We start from the raw sequence: 21,034 nt of genomic DNA on the forward strand, positions 1-21,034 counted from the left end.
TGGGTCCACTGTCTGTGCAGAGTTTGCACGTTCTTCCCATATCTGCGTGGGTTTCCTCCTGGTGCTCTGGTTTCCTTCTACAATAAAAAGTCTGACAACACCAGGTTTTACCCCAGTCCAATGCCGGCACATCCACATCATTCCTTCTACAATCCAAAGATGTGTGGTTATTTCATAGAATCCCTACAGTGCAGAAGGAGGTCATTTGGCCTGTCAAGTCTGCACCTATCACAATTTCACTCAGCCTGTAGTCCCATGTTTTTACCCTACTTATCTCCTTGACACTAAGGGGCAATTTAGCATGGCCAGTCAATCTAACCCACATTACAATTTATTTAGCTCTAAGATTTTAACGTCTTTTTTTCATTACATTTGCTATATATTTTCCAGTTTCACTTAAGATTCCACCATTTGTAATAAGTTTCTTATCCACACAGGCTACAATTAATCCCTTACAGGTTAACATGTAAAAAGGCAAACTTAATTTGTTTCTTGCCCGTGCTTCACCCTCAGCACAGGTGCTGTTCTACTCCTCTTTAGCCATCTCTAGGGCTCTCTCCACAAAGTGCATCAGGGTCTTCATCTGGGGCTTTACTCTGGCCAGCTGTGCCCACTCACGCCAATTGTTCCTGAACTTGTTCTGCAGTGAGACAGAAGGGGAGAATGTAGGCAGGATGCATTGGTTTAGGCGCATTGGTCATGCTAAATTGCCGCATGGTGTCTGGGGATGCATAGGTTTGAGGGATTAGAGGTGTAAATATGTGGGGATAAAGCCTAGGTGGGTTTGTTGTTGGTGCAGACTTGAATGGCCTGTTTATGCACTGCAGGGATTCTATAATTCTATAGGATTAGAGATGGGGAGACGCAATCTCCCGATATTTTCTCAAAGTGAGAAAACCAGACAGGATCCCGTCAGTGACAAACTTCAGTATCTTCAGCCACTTTCACCTCAGTGCCTTCTAAACACCTCGTCAGCACTTGTTCCAAGTCCAATGGGGGTGGGACAGAGGTTGGCAACCAGGAAGACGAACCCCAAGGTTCTCCGAAGGAGCCCTTACCAAGATGCTGGGTAGCATGGAGCAGAGGCATAAGAACATAAGAACATAAGAAATAGGAGCAGGAGTAGGCCATCTAGCCCCTCGAGCCTGCCCCGCCATTCAGTAAGATCATGGCTGATCTGTTGCTGCTCAGTTCCACTTTCCCGCTTTCTCCCCATAACCCTTAATCCCCTCTCTTATCAAAAACCCATCAACCCGCGTCTTAAAAATATTTAGCGAGGCAGCCTCCACCACTTCAACGGGCAGAGAATTCCAGAGATTCACCACCCTTTGAGTGAAGAAGTTCCTCCTCAACTCCGTTCTAAACTGCCTCCCTTTTATCTTGAGGCTGTGCCCCCTAGTCCCACTGTCTTTTTTGAGTGGGAAGAGTCTCTCCACCTCTATCCTATCCATCCCATTCATCATCTTATACGTCTCAATGAGATCTCCCCTCATTCTTCTAAACTCTAACGAGTACAAGCCTAATCTATTCAGCCTCTCCTCATAGCTCAACCCCCTCAACTCCGGTATCAGCCTAGTAAACCTCCTCTGCACTCCCTCCAAGGCCAAAATATCTTTGCGCAGGTGCGGCGCCCAAAACTGCACACAGTACTCCAGCTGCGGCCTCACCAATGCCCTATACAGCTGCAGCAAGACCTCCCTACTTTTATATTCAATCCCCCTCGCTATGAAGGCCAGCATCCCATGTGCCTTCCTGACCACCTGCTGCACCTGCAAGCTGGGTTTTTGCGACTCGTGCACAAGGACCCCGAGGTCCCTCTGCACCGCCGCCTGCTGCAGTTTTTCGCCCTGTAAGTAATAGTCCTTCCTACCATTCTTCCTACCAAAGTGGACCACCTCACACTTGCCAACATTAAATTCCATTTGCCATTTCCTGGCCCATTCGCCCAGCCTATCTAGATCCTTCTGCAGACTTTCCACACCCTCCGCACAATTTGCCGTTCCCCCAATCTTGGTGTCATCAGCAAATTTCGACACCCGACACTCGGTTCCCTCCTCCAGATCATCTATATAAATGGTAAAAAGCTGAGGCCCCAGCACCGACCCCTGGGGCACTACACTTGAGGCGCGACATCATGCATGCTTGCTTGGGCAGGTAACCTGCCAGCAAGGTCACCAACTCTGCATGAGAGGCAATAGCAATGCCAGAGAGTGTCAACTCATTGCATAAGAGGGACAGAGATTCAGTGCAGAAAAAAGGCAAGTGAGCTTCTCCGTGCAGCCAGGGAAGTCACCCTTCTCATTTGTCACCACGCACCCACTCACCCATCCATCACCCACCCATCGCAATTCCACTGGGAACTCAATCACAGTCACCTCATGGAATCCCAACACTCATCTTTCTCCATCTGCTCTTTATTGCCACCCCCCTGCCCCCCCAACCATGTGGCTGCTCTCTCCTCTCTCACATGCCTGCTCCCACACATGCCAGCCATCTTTACCATCTGATCCAGCAGGCATCCTGCCTACATTCTCCCCCTCTGTCTCATTGCAGAACAAGTTCGGGAACAATTGGCATGAGTGGCACAACTGACCAGAGTAAAGCCCCAGATGAAGACCCTCATGCAATTTGTGGAGAGAGCCCTAGAGATGGCCAGAGAGGAGTAGAACAGCACCTGTGCTGAGGGTGAAGCGCGGGCAAGAAACAAAAGTGAAAACCCTCATCAAATCAAGCCATGGTGCCATCCTCATGTGAGTTATGCTTCTGCTATTCTTATACCCTGTCACACACTTAGAACAAAGAACAATACAGCACAGGAGCAGGCCCTGCAGCCCTCCAAACCTGCACCGATCATGTGTTCCTAACTAGACCATCCGTTTGTATCCCTCTATTCCCAGTCTGTTCATGATTTCTTATGTTATCTGCTTCCCTTGCAGGTCAATCAGTTGACCAACCAGCCCATTCTCTCACCTTTAGGGTTATATTCGCTGGAGTCTAGAAGAATGAGAGGAGATCTCATATAAGCCTATAAAATTCTAACAGAACTAGACAGGGTAGACGCAAGAAGGATGTTCCCAATGGTAGGAGTGTCCAGAACCAGGGGCCACAGTCTGAGGATACAGGGTATACCATTTAAGACTGAGATGAGAAAATTCTTCACCAAGAGTGGTCAGCCTGTGGAATTCACTACTAAAGAAAGCAGTTGAGGCCAAAACATTTTATGTTTTCAAGAAGTTAGATATAGCATTTGAGTGGCAGGGTGGCACATCTTTGGTTTAGGAGCATTGGTCGTGCTAAATTGCCCCATGGTGTCCGGGGATGCATAGGTTAGAGGGATTAGAGGTGTAAATATGTGGGGATAAAGCCTAGGTGGGTTTGTTGTTGGTGCAGACCTGAATGGCCTGTTTATGCACTGCAGGGATTCTACAATTCTATAGGATTAGAGATGGGGAGACGCAATCTCCCGATATTTTCTCAAAGTGAGAAAACCTTCAGCGAAAAAACCGGAGAGGATGCCGTCAGTGACAAACTTCAGTATCTTCAGCCACTTTCACCTCAGCGCCTTCTAAACACCTCGCCAGCACTTGTTCCAAGTCCAATGGGGGTTGAACAGAGGTTGGCAGCCAGGAAGACGAACCCCAAGGTTCTCCGAAGGAGCCCTTACCAAGATGCTGGGTAGCGTGGAGCAGAGGCGTGACATCATGTATCCTCGCACAGGCAAACAACCTGCCAGCAAGGTCACCAACTCTGAATGAGAGGCAATAGCAGTGCCAGAGAGTATCAACTCGTTGCATAAGAGGGATAGGGATCCAGTGGAGGATTAGCACTGGTTAGCACTGCTGCCTCTCAGTGCTAGGGGATCTGGGTTTGATTCCCGGCTTGGGTCAGTGTCTTTTTGGAGTTTGCACATTCTCCCCATGTCTGCATGGGTTTCCTCCGGGTGCTCGGGTTTCCTCCCACAGTATGGAGATATGCGGGTTAGGTGGATTGGCCAGGCTAAATTGTCCCATAGTGTCAGAGGGACAAGCTAGGGTAAATGTATGGGGTCATGGGGAAAGGGCTGGGTGGGATTGTGGTTGGTGCCGACTCGATGGGTCAAATGGCCTCCTTCTGCACTGTAGGATTCTATGACTTGGGGTGAAAGGGATCAAAGGATAAGTGGGGAAGGCGGAATCAAGCTACTGAGTTGGATGATCAGCCATGATCATAATGAATGGTGGAGAAGGCTTGAAGGGCCAAATGGCTTCTTCTTGCTCCTATTTTGCTACGTTCTAAAGCTCTGGGATCCCTGGCTCAAACCCACTAGAGTAGATGGTTTAAAAAGAAACCATCCTATGGCATGCATGGGTGAAGTGAAAAATTGTTGGGCCTCCCTGGAGAGGGAGGATGTTGAGTCCACTGATATTATTGAGACTTTCCAGGCCCGGTGGACACTCCGGAGTGCTTTATCATCCCTTGTAATCATAATTCAAATTTCATTTGTGGTTTGCATTTTGGTTCAGGCAGTATCATCCCATACCCCTCGATCCCTTTAGCCCCAAGAGCGATAACTAATTCTTCAAATCACACAATGTTTTGGCCTTAGCTAATTTCTGTGGCAGTGAATTCCACAGATTCACCACTGTCTGGGTGAAGAAATTTTCCTCACCTCAGTCCTAAAAAGCTTATCCCTTTTCCTCAAACTATGACCCTTTGTTCTGGACTCCCCTACCATCGGGAATGTTCTTTCTGAATCTACCCTGTCTAATCCTGTTAAAATTTTATAAGTTACTATGAGATCCCCTCTCACTCTTCTGAAAGTCATAGAAACCTTACAATACAGAAAAAGGCCATTCAGCCCATTGAGTCTGCACCAAACACAATCCCACCCAGCCCTCTCCCTACATATTTTACCCACTAATCCCTCTAATCTAAGCATCTCAGGACACTAAGGGGCAATTTTAGCATGGCCAATCAACCTAACCCTCATATCTTTGGACTGTGGGAGGAAACTGGAGCACCCAGAGGAAACACACGCAGACATGAGGAGAATCTGTAAACTCCAGACAGACAGTGACCCAAGCTGGGAATTGAACCCAGATTCCTGGAGCTATGAAGCAGCAGTGCTAACCACTGTGCTACCATGCCACCATGCTGATCTCCAATGAATACAATACTAACCAACTAGGCCTGACCTAATGTAACGGTCCTGCCATCCCAGGAATCAGCCTGGTAAACCTTCGCTGCACTCCCTCTGTAGAATCTTCAAAAACTCCCCAGAGGTATGGTTTATGAGTTTTCACTTTGGAAAACTAGCATCCAGAGACTGTTCTCAGGTAAGGGGAAAATAAATGTTTCTGGGGTTTTTAATTAGATCAAATTTGGGAAAAGATTTGGGTACCAGGATTTTTGCTCACCTACACTTCAATATTTTACTAATGTGCCAATCAGGGGACTGTAGAATCTTCGAAAATTCCCCAGAGTTATGGTTTATGAGTTTGCACTTTGGAACAGCTGCAAAATGGGAAAATAGCCTGTATTTTTAAATGGTCACGGAACAGCAGCCTGCCTGTGAATCACCACCCCAAGACACATTTAAACAATAGCCTGAGACTGAGTTCAAACATGGTCTCTCCAGAATCCCCCACAGTGGAGCACTTCTCTGCCTTTTGGTTAAGATCAAGTGTAGTTTTGGCATCCTGCACTTGATTGAAACCATGAGGTTACACTGAGGCTTCATCTGAAGCAATTTTTTAAAGAGGCATCTTGGCCTTTTGGCTAAGATGCAAATGAGATCAAGCCTTGGAGAATGTGCCATGCCTGCTCCAATTAGCTTGGACCATGTAGATCAAGCCCAAATGTAACCTTTAACCTGATGTTGTGAGACTTCTTACTGTGATCAAGCCCAAATGTGGAGATGCCGGCGTTGGACTGGGGTAAACACAATAAGAAGTCTCACAACACCAACTTAAAGTCCAACAGGTTTATTTGGTGGCACAAGGCACTAGCTTTTGGAGCACTGCTTCTACATCAGGGAAGTGGGAGTTCTGTTACAAACAGGGCATATAAAGACACAAACTCAATTTACAAAATAATGGTGGAATGTGAGTCTTTACAGGTAATCAAGTCTTAAAGGTACAGACAATGTGAGTGGAGAGAGGGTTAAGCACAGGTTAAAGAGATGTGTATTGTCACCAGCCAGGACAGTTAATGAGATTTTGCAAGCCCAGGCAAGTCGTGGGTGTTACAGATAATGTGACATGAACCCAAGATCCCGGTTGAGACCATCCTCACGTGTGCGGAACTTGGCTATCAGTCTCTGCTCAGTGACTCTGCATTGTCGTGTGTTGTGAAGGCCGCCTTGGTTTGTCGAGTGGTACTCATTCATCCATTGTTATAGTGTCTGTGTGGCCTCCCTGATGTACCATGCCTTGGGACATCCTTTCCTGCAGCGTATCAGGTAGACAATGTTGGCTGAGTGGCAAGCGTGTGTACCGTGTACCTAGTGAGTGGTGTTCTCATGTGAGATGATGGCATCCATGTTGATGATCCGGCATGTCTTACAGAGGATGCTGTGGCAGGGTTGTATGGTGTCGTGGTCACTGCTCTCCTGAAGGCTGGATAGTTTGCTGCGGACAATGGTCTGTTTGAGGTTGTGCGGTTGTTTGAAGGCAAGAAGTGGGGATGTGAGGATGGACTTGGTGAGATGTTCGTCTTCATCAATGATACGTTGAAGGCTCCGGAGAAGATGTTGTAGCTTCTCCGCCCTGGGGAAGTACTGGACGATGAAGGGTACTCTGTCCACCGTGTCCTGTGTTTGTCTTCTGAGGAGGCTAGTGCAGTTTTTCGCTGTGGTGCGTCAGAACTGTCGATCGATGAATCAAGTGCCATATCCTGTTCTTATAAGGGCATCTTTCAGTGTCTGGAGGTGTCTGTTGTGATCCTCTTCATCTGAGCAGATCCTGTCTATATGCAGGGCCTGTACGGAGGGGATGGCTTCTTTAACGTGTTTAGTGTAGAAGCTGGAGAAGTGGAGAATTGTGAGGATATCCATGGGCTTGCAGTACAGTGAGGTGCTAAGGTGACTGTCCTTGATGGAGATGCACGTGTCCAAGAATGCAACCAATTCTGGAGAGTAGTCCATGGTGACTCTGATGGTGGGATGGAACTTGTTGATGTCGTCATATAGTTGTTTCAGTGATTGTTCACCATGAGTCCAAAGGAAGAAAATGTCATCAATGTATCTAGTGTATAGCATCGGTTGAAGGTCCTGTGAGGTGAAGAGGTCTTGTTCAAACCTGTGCATGAAGATGTTGGCATATTGAGGTGAAAATTTGGTCCTCAGTGCTAACCACTGTGCCACCTTGCCACCCCTTCTTACAAAACTATGTTGCACATTGTGGCTATGAAATACTCCATCTCCCTGAACAGCTAACTGACTTGTTAAACATGACACAACTTTCCCAAAAATGTTTCTAACAAAAGACGTAAAGTTGGGGGTAGAAATCACATAAGTGACAACTACTCCATGGTGTGACTTGGGACTGAGGGATGAGGTAACCCCATGGATAAGGATCGGGGTCCATGCTCTTGAAATCTGTCAGTTACTGATTGTCACGTATTTTTTGTACACTGGCTGCAGATTAAATTCAGAAGTTGCCAAAGACAGCACTCCAGGGCCTATCAATAGCTCGCTGTTCTGCACAAACTAATGGGGGAGGACAAGGATTGTTTAGTATTTATCAGTTTCTGTTAAAAAAATGACGGCGGGAACAAACCGAATGAGCAAGTCACTTTTTCCATGTATGAAGTTAAAGTAAGAATGTGTAAAGTTTAGAAACCCACGTGTACCATGTAATAACTTTCTATGCAACTGGAAATGTTGTTTTTCTGTATGAGTGATAGAGGGGGGTGTTGGAGCCTTTCACTTCACTCAACTGTTTCTCGCCAGGTGTCTGGCATCCAGACACTGTTCTCATATAAAGGGGAAGGAGTGTCCCTGGGGGTTTTTACTTAGATAGGTTTGGGGAAAAGATTTGGGTCATGATGTGTATATGCCGGCGTTGGACTGGGGTAAACACAGTAAAAAGTCTGACAACACCAGGTTTAAATCCAATCGATTTATTTGATGGTGAACTCACAAGCATTCAGGGTTTGTCCCTTTGTCGGGTGAATGGAGAGTTCTGGCCTCAGACAGAGCATATAAAGCAGACAGTTTACAGATTACTGATTAGAATGCGAATCTTTACACCTAACCTGCTGTTCAAGTCCTAAAGTGGCCGAGAAGGAGCACTGATCACAGGTTAAAGAGATGTGTATTGTCTTTGGGTACCAGGATTTTTGCTCACTTTCTATGACACTTTTATATTTTATTAATGTGCCAAATGGGGGACTGTAGAATCCCCCAGAGTTATGGTTTATGCGTTTGCATTTTGGAACAGCTACAGAATGGGAAACTAGCCTGTTTTTTTCAAATGGTCATGGAACAGCAGCCTGTCTGTGAAGCACACCCCAAGAGACGTTAACATTTAAACAATAGCCTGAGACTGAGTTCAAGCATGGTCTCTCCAGAATCTCCCACAGAGGAGCCAGCTCCAGTACGGTGTGAGGTTTGTCCACAAACCCCGTTAACACCTCCATTCCAACAAAGACCCAGTAACAGACACTCCCATCAAACCATCTACATACCTTACCCACAACACCAGGACAATGGGCCAGACAATCAGCACTTAATCAGGTCATCCTGAATGCAGTCAGCACCTAATGCAAGACAAAACCAAGTCAAGATTGGGCATGCAGGTAAGCCATCCAAGCAACTTTATTATGGGTGGAAGAACACAAGAAAGGACTTTGTGTTTTTTAAGAAAAGAAAGAGGTGCAATCCAGCTCCATGATGAGGAGGTGCCGGCGTTGGACTGGGATAGGCACAGTAAGAAATCTCACAACATCAGGTTAAAGTCCAACAGGTTTATTTGTTAGCATGAGCTTTTGGAACACTGCAACTTCATCAGGTGAGTGAATAATTGGGTTCAGAAACAGGGCATATACAGACACAAACTCAATTACAAGATAATGGTTGGAATGCGAGTCTTAACAGGTAATCAAGTCTTTACAGGTACTGACAATGTGAGTGGAGAGAGGGTTAAGCACAGGTTAAAGAGGTGTGAATTGTCTCACACCAGGACAGTTAGTGAGATTTTGCAAACCCAAGCAAGTCATGGGGGTTACAGATAGTGTGACATGAACCTAAGATCCCGAATTGGATCTACCAAATTGTATCACCTCGCATTTGTCTGGATTAAATTCCATCTGCCATTTCTCTGCCTAATTTTCCAGCATTAGGTGTGTACAAAAATATATAGAGAAAATAGAAGAAGGAGTTGGCCATTTGGCCTTTGAGCCTACTCTGCCATTCATTAAGATTATGGCTGATCCTCAAATTCAATACCTTGATCCCGCCTTTGCCCCATATCCTTTGACCCCTTTAGCCCTAAGAACGATATCTAATTCTTGAAATCACACAATGTTTTGGCCTCAGCTACTTTTTGTGGTTGTGAATTCCACAGATTCACCACCCCCTGGGTGAAGAAATTTCTCCTCACCTCAGTCCTAAAAGATTTACCCCTTATCCTCAAACTATGACTCCTAGTTCTGGACTCTCCCACTATCGGGAACGTTCTTTCTGAATCTACCCTCTAATCCTGTTAGAATTTTATAGGTAACTATGAGATCCCCTCTCACTCTTCTGAACTCCAAGGAATACAATCGTAACCAACTAAGTCTCTCCTCATGCAATGGACCTGCTATCCTGGGAATCATCCTGGTAAGCCTTCACTGCACTCCCTCTAAAGCAAGGGAATCCTTCCTTTGGTAAGGATACCAAAGCTGCACATAATATTCTGGGTGAGGCCTCACCAATGTTCTGTACAATTGTAGGGAAACATCCCTATCCCTATACTCAAATCCTCTCGCTCTGAAGGCCAACACATCAGTTGCCTTTTTTACTGCCTGCTGTACCTGCGCGGTTGCTTTTGGTGATTGATACATGATGATACCAAAGTCTTTCTGAGTATCCACCTCTCTCAATTTACACCCATTCAAATAATCATCTGCCTTCCTAGTTGTGCTACCAAAAAATCATATCATCACCTTTCGTGAGGTCAGCTGTATTGCTGGACAGGGTTAAAGGTTTGGACATCCTAAATATGTTTAACACCATTTCCTCCATGGAGGCTGAAAGATGTAGACGCACCAGTGCCTCACTGGTTGCCTCCTGCTGCCGGTTTGTGAACCACATGAACCTGCAAGAGAGAGAGAGGGGGCGACTGTCCTGAAATTTGTGTTTTGTTGTTGTCGCTGTCAAGTTTGATCAGCTGATAAGAGGCACATGTGACGAGTCCAGCCGTGGGAAGTGTGTAAAGATGAGGTGGAGTAAATTAATTTCAGATATGATTGATGGATATTGTTGACAGGTGAGTCATGGGGAAGTGACTGGGGGAAATACAACATTTGAAGATTCATATCCTGACTGTGTTCACTCACGAGAGTCCTTTGAACTCCTTGCAACATTGCATCCAGGTTTCCCCCGGCATTCTCCCCCACAGCTGTTTGTTTCCATTGGTTGTTGACCATGTGTCCGGAGGACCTCCGAGGTGGCTTTGGATACAGGACATGTTACAGAATCACAGAACAAAATCACAGGTGGCTATCTGTCCCATTGTGTGCACCAGCATTCCAAATAATAATTTATCTTTGCCCCGTAACCTTTCAGATTGTTTCTTTTCAAATAATCTTCTAATTCCCTTCTGAATGACTTGATTGAACCTATCTCCATCACACTCTCAGCCAGTGCATTTCAGACCCTGACCACTTGCTGTGCAGAAAAGTTGCATCATGTGTCACTTTTGCTTCTTTTGCCAATTTAAATATCTTTTTTTTGATCCTTTCACCAGTAGGAGCAGTTTGTCCCAATCTATTCTGTCCATATTGCTCATAGTTTTGAACACTCCTATCAAATTACCTGTCAGCCTTCTTTTCTCCAAGGAAAACAGTCCCAACTTCTTCAATTTCACCTCAGAACAGAAGTTTCTCACCCCTGGAGTCATTCTCATAAACTCTTCTGCACTCTTTCCAATGCCTTCACATCCTTTCTAAAATGCAGTGCCCAAAACTGTACAGAATACTTGCTCGTGTCTCAGACAAATTCAAAATAACTTCCTTGCTCCTGTAATCTATGCTGTTATTAATGAAGCCTAGGATACTTTATTAACTGCACCCACATCCTGGCCTGCCATATATACACTCGGGTCCCTCTGTTCCTGTATCCACACTCTATTTTTCCTTGTCTCTTCCCACCAAAATGTATCACCTCACATTTCTCTGCATTGAACTTTATTTACCACCTATCTGCCCACTCCTCCAGCTTGTCTATTCAAATTCTAAACTCTCCTCCTCACAGCGCTTTCAACTTTTGTACCGTCCAAAAATTTAGAAATCTTTTCCTGTGCACCAAGATCTAAATCATTCATGTACATCAGGAAAAGCATATATCCCAATACCAACCCCTGGGGAACTCCACAGCAAATCTTCCTCCACCCAAGAAACATCTATTGCTCTCTGCTTCCTATTGCTCAGCCAATTTTATATCCCTTTCATCCAACGAGCTGTAACATTTCTCTTAAGTCTATTATGCGGCACTGTATCAAATGCCTTTTGGAAATCCATGTGGGAGGAAACAGGAGCACGCAGAGGAAACCCACGCAGACATGGGGAGAACATGCAAACTCCACACAGACAGTGACCCGAAGCCAGAATTGAACCCGGGTCCCTGGCACTGTGAGGCAGCAGTGCTAATCGCTGTGACCCTTTATGATAGAATCTCTCGTCACTATTGCTCTCCCACTCTTTATTTCTCCTCAGCCCCCGATGTGGAGTGCTGCTCTTCAACCTATAAGCCTCTGGTTATAGACCAGGATCTGTTCCAGGAATTACTAGGGAATGGACAAAAGTCTGCCTTAGTGCATCACCAGGTGAATTGGGGTAAGCTTGGCGGGTTAGTTTATTTGCACACACTCAAGTGGAGGAGCAGGGTAATAATGTTGCCTCACTTTCAGGGAGGGAAATAGAGGAAAATTTATAGGATAAAGATCACAGAGAAATGAATTCCTGTTTCACTTGTCCAGAGTCCAGAATCAAAGTTTAGTAATGTACTCCTTCACAGGCTGAACTGATGCTGAATTACTCACCTGTCCAGTGGAATTGATTTCCATGATGAGATATGCAGAGATGAATTAGTCTTGCAGGAGATAGTACAGATGATCATTTTCTGCTTTTATTACTTGAGAGCTGAGTTCCAGTGAAGAGTCACACAAAAATTAATGCGTCTTTTCCTCTTTCAGTCGAACAGGTTCATTTGGTATCACGAGCTTCAGTCGAACAGGTTTATTTGCTATCACGAGCTTTTGGAACGCTGCTTCTTCATCGGGTGATGAAGGGGCAGCGCTCCGAAAGCTCGTGTTACCAAATAAACCTGTTGGACTTTAACCTGGTGTTGTGAGACATCTTACTGTGCCCACCCCAGTCCAATGCTGACATCTCCACATCTTCTAGATGTTGCCGTATTTGTAATTTCAAAACCTGAAAGCCCTTTACCAATCACATGCTGCATTAATGGTTACTTGAGCTATGAACCTTTTTCAAACAAACAGCTTTTCAGTCTTTCCCATCCAACTGATCTGCCTGGCTGGTTATATCTCATCCCAGTTTTAAAACATGATGGACTTTCCATCCAAGGGATAATGAGAGGGGGCAAATACTTCCTCATTGAGAGAAGAGGACTTCCCATTACGATTAGAGGAGGGGTCTTCACATTATGTGTGCAGAGGGAGAGGGAGGGGGAGAACACACTGGCAAACACATGGTTAGAGTGGTCAAGTGCCCCCGATACTTCTGTGGGGAGGGGGAGTCACCCCAAAGCTTGTTGGGGGAGGATCCTCCATGGCCTTTGGGGGTGGTGTGGGGGAGGGATTTCATTCTCCTTGAAGTTCGGGACACTCTTTAAAGATGATGCACTGATGTCTGTAATAGTTTAAAAATGATGTGGATGTGCCGGCGTTGGACTGAGGTAAACACAGAAATAAGTCTGACAACACCAGGTTTTGGTCCAACTGATTTATTTGATAGTAAACTCACAAGCTTTCGAGGGGACTCCCTCTTCATCAGGTGAATGGAGAGTTCTGGCCTCAGACAGAGCATATAAAGCACAGACAGTTTAGAGATTACTGATTAGAATGCGAATCTTTACACCTAACCTGCTGTTCAAGTCCTAAAGTGGCTGACAATGTGTGTGGAAGGAGGACTGATCACAGTTTAAAGAGATGTGTATTGTCTCCAGACAGTACAGTAAGTGAGGTTTTGCAAACCCAGGCAAGTCACGGGGGTTACAGATAGTGCGACATGAACCCAAGATCCCTGTTGAGACCGTCCTCGTGTGTGTGGAACTTGGCTATCAGTCTCTGCTCAGCGACTCTGCGCTGTCGTGTGTCGTGAAGGCCGCCCTGGAGAACGCTTACCCGAAGGTCAGAGGCTGAATGCCCGTGACCACTGAAGTGTTCGCCAACAGGAAGGGAACAGTCTTGCCTGGTGATTGTCGAGCGATGTTCATTCATCCATTGTCGTAGCGTCTGCATGGTCTCCCCAATGTACCATGCTTCGGGACATCCTTTCTTGCAACGTATCAGGTAGACAATGTTGGCCGAGTTGCAAGAGTATTTACCCGTGTACCTGGTGGATGGTATTCTCACGTGTGATGATGGTATCCGTGTTGATGATCCGGCATGTCTTGCAGAGGTTGCTGTGGCAAGGTTGTGTGGTGTTGTGGTCACAGTCCTCCTGAAGACTGGGTAGTTTGCTGCGAACAATGGTCTGTTTGAGGTTGTGTGGTTGTCTGAAGGCAAGAAGTGGGGGTGTGGGGATGGCCCTGGCGAGATGTTCATCTTCATCAATGATATGTTGAAGATTCCGGAGAAGATGTCGTAGCTTCTCGCTCCAGGGAAGTACTGGACGACGAAGGGTACTCTGTCCACTATGTCCCGTGTTTGTCTTCTAAGGAGATTGGTGCGGTTTTTCGCTGTGGCGCATCGGAACTGTCGATCTATGAGTTGAGCGCCATATCTTGTTCTTATGAGGATATAAGATATATTCTTCCTTAGTGTACCCAAACAGGCCCCGAGTATGGCGACTAGGGGATTTTCACAGTAACTTAATTAACTTGAAGTGATTTACAATTAGAGTGAAAGGCCCACAGATTTATAATAATGTTGATGAGGGAGCCCCCCAGTGGTTAGCAATGCTTTAACTTAAACACTCTCTGCAGCCCAGAAAGTCAGCAGTGTCAATGCATTCAACAACTTTGCTTCCTTCAGTTTAGGAAGAGTGTGTGACTAGGGTGTGATTTGTTGTCGATTCTATTTGCTATTTAATGCTTCATTTATATTTTCCGTTTTATGCCTCATTCCACAGGTTAAGCTATGTTGAGGAATTGTTCCACTGCTTTGCATTCCAAGGCTTCTACACTTTTTGAGATTATGGTACAATACAGAGTAACAGTACCTGCCTGTACACTGAAAGTTCACTCAGCTATCACTAGTTCTTTGCCATCAATTGCTACTGGTAATTTCACTGTCACTATTTGACAGATTTTTACCGTAACTCACCATGGTGATGATGGGATTGACGTTGACATCTAACTTGGTTTCGGTTTGATACAAGTTTACTATTTTTATTTTTCCTAGGGATATAGACAGCGTCGGCAAGGCCAGCAGTTTTTGCACATCCCAACTTCAAGGGCAAGTAGCCCTTAAACTTAGTGGCTTGCCATGCAAGTTCCGAGTGCAGTTAAAAGTCAATCACATTGCTGTGTGTCTGGCGTCACATATAGGCCAGAGCAGGTAATAACGGCAGATTTCCTTCTTTAAAGGACACTAGTGAACCAAATGAGTTTTCATGGTCACCATCACTGAGAATAGCTTTTATTTCCAAATTTAATTAATTAAATTTAAATTCCATCAGCTGCCACGGTGGGATTTGAACCTAGAACATTAGTTTGGGCTTCAGGATTATTAGTCCAGTAACATAACCACTGGGTGCAGTGATGAAGAGAAGCTGGAGGAGGTCGGGTTGGGTCCTCTATCTTCTCTCTGATTGAGAGTTGCTGTTGCTGGAGTTGAACATCTCCAGCAACAGCAACAGGTTTGGATGTCAGCCTCGAACATGAGGAACACTTGAGGCAGGAGTCAGTCAGACCCTTGAGATTCTTCCATCGCTTAAATAAATCATAGCTGATCTGTATCTTAAGTCCATTTACTCGCCTTTGTCCATAATACTTAATACATTCGCCTAATACAAATCAATCAATCTCAGTTATGAAATTTCCAATTGACCTTGTTTCAGGTTTTCACTCTTCATTCATCACCTCGAAGTAACCTGTTTCGAATGCTTGCAATCTATAGCCCACTTCTGTCTTCTTTTGAAGTGGCTATGGGATGATTTTAGTGTTACGAGGATAGTAATGGGTGTACTGTTCTACCACTGGATATAGAATAGAATCCCCTAGTGCAGCAGGAGACCACTCAGCCCATTGAGTAGCACTGACTCTCTTGACAGTTTTACCAGGGCCCTCTTCCCTGCCCAATTGTCATAACCCCACACATGGCTACTCCACCTGACCTATGCATCTTAGAACACAAAGATGCAATTTAGCATAGCCAATCCACCTAACCTGCATATCTTTGAAGCAGTGCACCCAGAAGAAACCCAGAATGACATAGGGAGAATGTGCAAACTCCACACAGTCACCCAAACCTGGAATTGAACCTGGGTCCCTGGCACTGTGAAGCAGCAGTGCTAACCACTGTGCCACCATGCCGCATGCAGCATCCGCATGCATTCATGCACACATCATGCTTTGTTGCTGAAATGCAGGCAGCAGTGAATAATGTAGCTGGGTTCTGCTGTCTCCATATTGTGTCATAGAGGCAGTAAATGCCTCAGTATTTACATAATAGAGTAACGTTAATACATTTCTTTTCACAGAAATTCATTGACCACAGCTCAGCCTTCAATAGCATTATTCCCACGAAACTCATCTCCAGACTCTGTGGCCTGGGCCTTGGCACCTCCCCCTGCAACTGGATCCTGAACTTTCTCAATCACAGACCACAATCAGTAAGGATAGGCAACAATACCTCCACAATCATCCTCAACACCGGTGCCCCAAAAGGCTGTGTTCTCAGCACTTCCTATACTCCTCATACACCTATGACTGTGTGGCCAAATTCCCCTCCAATTCGATTTTCAAGTTTGCTTATGACACTACTGTAGTGGGTTGGGTCTCAAACAATGATGAGACAGAATATAAGAATGAGATAAAGAATCTGGTAAACTGGTGCAACAACAATAATCTCTCCCACAATGTCAACGAAATGAAAGAGATTGTCACCAACTTCAGGAAATGTACAGAAGAACATGCCCTTGTCTACATCAATGGGGATGAAGTAGGAAGGTCGAGAGCTTCAAGTTTTTAGGTGTCCAGATCACCAACAACTTCTCCTGGTCCCTCCATGTTGATACTATAGTTATTGTCTGTGTGGAATTTGCACATTCTCTCCGTGTTTGCGTGGGTTTCCACTGGGTGCTCCGGTTTCCTCCAAAGATGTGCAGGTTAGGTTGTTGGGCATGCTAAATTGACCCTAGTGTCAGGGGGATTAGCAGGGTAAATGAGGGTTATGGAAATTGGGATTGTGGTTGGTACAGACTTGATGGGCCGAATGGCCTCCTTCTGTACTGTAGGGATTCTATGATATCTGTGCTTCTCCAATTCTGGCCATTGTTCGCAATTGTCCATAATAATGTGATGAATTATGATCTATTTTGTATTGTCATCACAATTTGGCATTTGTCAGAATGATGATTTTGCAATAAACCAGTGATCAACCTAACTCGGATCAAATGAACAGTAACTTACCAACAGACAACTGACCAATAGAGGGAGCAACAAACAGATCATTCATGAAAGGGGAACTGTGCGCCATTCCCTGTACTTTTCCTTGCGCTGCAGTTCCCTCTGAATGATTCACGAAAGGTCAGACTTAACGCATGCTAATTAGAAAGATTGATATCTGCGTGCCACGACAGAGTTTTGAATCTGTTAGCAATGCAAGCTACCAAGCCTCTGGGTAACATTAAAGTCAGGTAAATCAAAAGCAGATGATGTCAGCTGAGTATAAACAACATCTATTGTGGCAGGCAGTATTTTTCTGAGTTCAGCATTTTTACATGATTTAAAGAAAATACCAGGATAAAACTCTTCAAATGCCTCATCCTCCACTCTAAATACTGTATTTAATTTTGTTTTGAAATTTAATCACATTGTAGTTCAAAATAGATCTAAACTCCTGATTGTATTCACCACTTTGTACCACTCCTTATTGGATCACTTATTTTTCCATTGGATACCTTGAGACTAAGAGGTTCCTCAGAGTTCAGGAGAGTGTCAGCATATTTTAGAACCCTTATAATCCCGACCGTGCAGAAAGAGGCCATTCAGCCCATTGAATTTTCCAGCGACCCTCTGAGAGAGCATCCCACCCAGTCCCTTCCTTCCTCCCTATCCCCATAACCCCCTGAATTCACCATGGTCAATCCACCTAACCTACCTACTTTTAGACACAAAGTGGAAATTTAGTGTGGCCAATCCACCTAACTTGCATTTCTTTGGACTGTGGGAAGAAACCCGAGGGAAACTGTTACAGACATGGGGAGAACATGCAAACTCTACACAGTCACCCGAGGCTAGAATCGAACCCACGCAGTCACGGGCGGAAGATGCAAACTCCACATAGTCACCCAAGGCTAGAACCGAACCTGGGTCCCTGGGGTTGTGAGGCAGCAGTGCTAATTACTGTACCACCATGCTGCCATTTAATGTGTGCCCTAACCTTGTAAGTGATGCCTGCTCCAATTGAAACAGCTCGATTCCATTTGTGTATATCGATTAATTTTTGGAAAATCCTGTTTAACTAATGTGTTGCAGTTCTTTGAGGAGACAACAAAGAATGGTGATGAAGGCATGTATATGGATTTTCAAAAGACATTTGATACAGTGCCACCGTGCCAGACATATGTTACAGAATCCTAGCTCATGGAATAAAATGGAAAGTAGGCACTTGGATCTGAAAATGGCTGAGTGACAGGAAACAGAGAATAGTGATAAGTAGTTTTTCAGATTGGAGGAAGGTTTGTAGTTCCACAGGGATCAGTATTGGGATCCTTGCTGTCTCATATATATATTAATAAGACCATAAGATATAGGAGAATTAGGCCACTCGGCCCATCAAGTCTGCTCTGGCCATTGAATCATGGCTGATATGATTCTCATCCCCATTCTCCTGCCTTCACCCCGTAACCCTCGATCCCCTTATTGATCAAGAACCTATGTATCTCTGTCTTAAATACACTCAATGACCTGGCCTCCACAGCCCTCTGTGGCAATGAGTTCCACAGATTCATCAACCTCTAGCTGAAGAAATTCCTCCTCATCTCAGTTTTAAAGAAGCGTCCCTTCACACTGAGGTTGTGCTCTTGAGTTCTAGTCTCCCCCACTAGTGGAAACATCCTCCCCATGTCCCCTCTATCTAGGCCTCTCAGTATTCTGTAAGTTTCAATTAGATCCCCCGTCATCCTTCTAAACTCCGTCGAGTATAGACCCAGACTCCTCAACTGCTCCTCATGTGACAAACCCTTCAATCCTGGAATCATTCTTTGAACCTCCTCTGGACCCCCTCCAAGGCCAGCACATCCTTCCTTAAGCACGGGGCCCAAAACTGCTCACAATATTCCGAATGGAGTCTTAACTGTGGTGTTCGGGGCATGATTTCAATATTTGCAGATGACATGAAAATTGGAAATGTTGTCATCTGTGATGAGGATAATCTTGAACATCAAAAGGTCATACTCGTGTTGGTGGTTTGGGCAGATAACTGACAGATAAAGTTCAATGCAAAAAAGTGTGGTTTGGGCAGATAAATAACAGGTAAAGTTCATTGCAGAAAAGTGTGAAGTGATTCATTTTAGCATGAAGAGAGACACATAAAACAAAGGGAGAAATTCTAAAGGAACAGAGGGATCTTGGTGACATGAGACACTGAAAATGGCAGGGCATGTTGAGAGAGCAGTTAATAAAGCTTTATTAAAAGGACTATTGAGTACAAGAGCAAGGAAGACATGTTGATTCTGTATAAAACACTAGTTAGATCTCATCTGGAGTTCCGCATCCAGTTCTAGGCACCATACCTGAGGTAAGATGTGAAGGCATTGGAGACAAAACAGACAAGTTTAAACTCATCTCCATGTCCTTATCAATCTTTTAAACTGGAATAATCAATACATGGAGACGATGAGAATTTTTTTTCTTAGAGGGTTATGAGTCTTTGGATCTCTTTTCCCCAGAGAGTTGTGGAGGCAGGGTCATAGAATCATAGAATGTGTGCAATATAAAAGGAGGCCATTTGGCCTATCGGGTCAGCACCAACTCTCCAACAGAGCATCTTACCCAGGCCCTATCCCCATAACTCCACACATTTACTCCACTAAGCCCCCTAATTTACACATCTTGGTACATTAAGGCGCAATTTAGCACGGCCAGTCCACCTAACCTGCACATCTTTGGACTGTGAGAGGAAAGACATGTAGACATGTGGAGAACATCCACACAGACAGTCACCCAGGGCTGGAATTGAACCTGGCACTGTGAGGCTAACCAGTGTGCCACTATGCCACCTGGGTCATTTTATATTTTTAAGGCTGAGGTAGGTTATTGACTAACAAGAGAATCAAAGGTTGTCAGGGATAGGCAGAAATGAGGAGTTAGGACCATGATCAGATTAGCCATGATTTTAATTCATATGTTCACATGTTTGTATGTTTCTAATATTCATGCATTTTTTGTGGAGGCTGCTGGCTGGGCCAGTCCAGCATTTATTGTTCATCACTAATTGCCCTCAAACTGAGAGGCTCGCTGGGCCATTTCAGAGGAGCTGGAGTTATCATTAGACTTTTAGTTTCCGGTTTTTTCTATTGACTTCAACTTCCACCATTTGCCATGGTGGGATTCAAACCTGGATTCCTGGAGTATCACCTTGGGTCTTTGGATTGCTAGTCCAGTGATAATACCACTATGCCATTGCCTGCCCCTTATGTATTAAAGCCCTCCATTCCAGTGGTATGTTTTGACCACCTCAGGAGACCTCACTTCAGAAGATCTCTATTCCACCAGTATGGCATTGCCCACAACAGTTTTGACTATATTCAAAGCTATGGACGCATTAAATAACCATTGTGATCACAATGCACTGAACAGTGAACCGATATACTCCCAAATCAGGTGATTAGTAATAAGGCGAAATAAACACCACATTTGTTGATCCAATAGGTACAAAATCACTCCCTTTCTGAAAACACTTCTCAACACCTTTACAATATATCATTGAATAAATCTGGACAGAGTTATAGCAACAATCATTTTCAATTGGCACTAGTCATGTTGATCTGGTCCACTTGTCCAGCAGGTACCCCTCATAGACTCAAACATTCATCTATATTTCCTTACAAAATTCCGCTGGAGTTAGACTGATGTTAATGGATTTCTGCTGGGGTATGAAACTCCAAAGTAAGGGAAGCACAATGGGATAATGAAGGATTCCATAAATATTATGTGAAAAATGATCAGTAAACCCGGCACTCAATGCCTTAATCATTATTGTCATTCTATCGAAGATTGTAAAACAAAGCAATACATTTATTGCCATTAAAATATACATACAAATAGCTGAAGCTTGATCCCATTTGCACAAGGAGACTGAATAAAGTCATCATCGCTTCAAAAAGAGAAAATGTATTTGTAGATTTCAAAATCAACGTTAAAACATTGGACAACATTATTTGGCTGGGAACATACACAACTGTACAAACCTGTAAAGTGTACATCTCTTTCGCTGGC

The sequence above is a fragment of the Carcharhinus amblyrhynchos genome, chromosome 3 (assembly GCF_965287045.1).
Source record: "Carcharhinus amblyrhynchos chromosome 3, sCarAmb.v2.hapA, whole genome shotgun sequence".
Taxonomy (NCBI): Eukaryota; Metazoa; Chordata; class Chondrichthyes; order Carcharhiniformes; family Carcharhinidae; genus Carcharhinus; species Carcharhinus amblyrhynchos.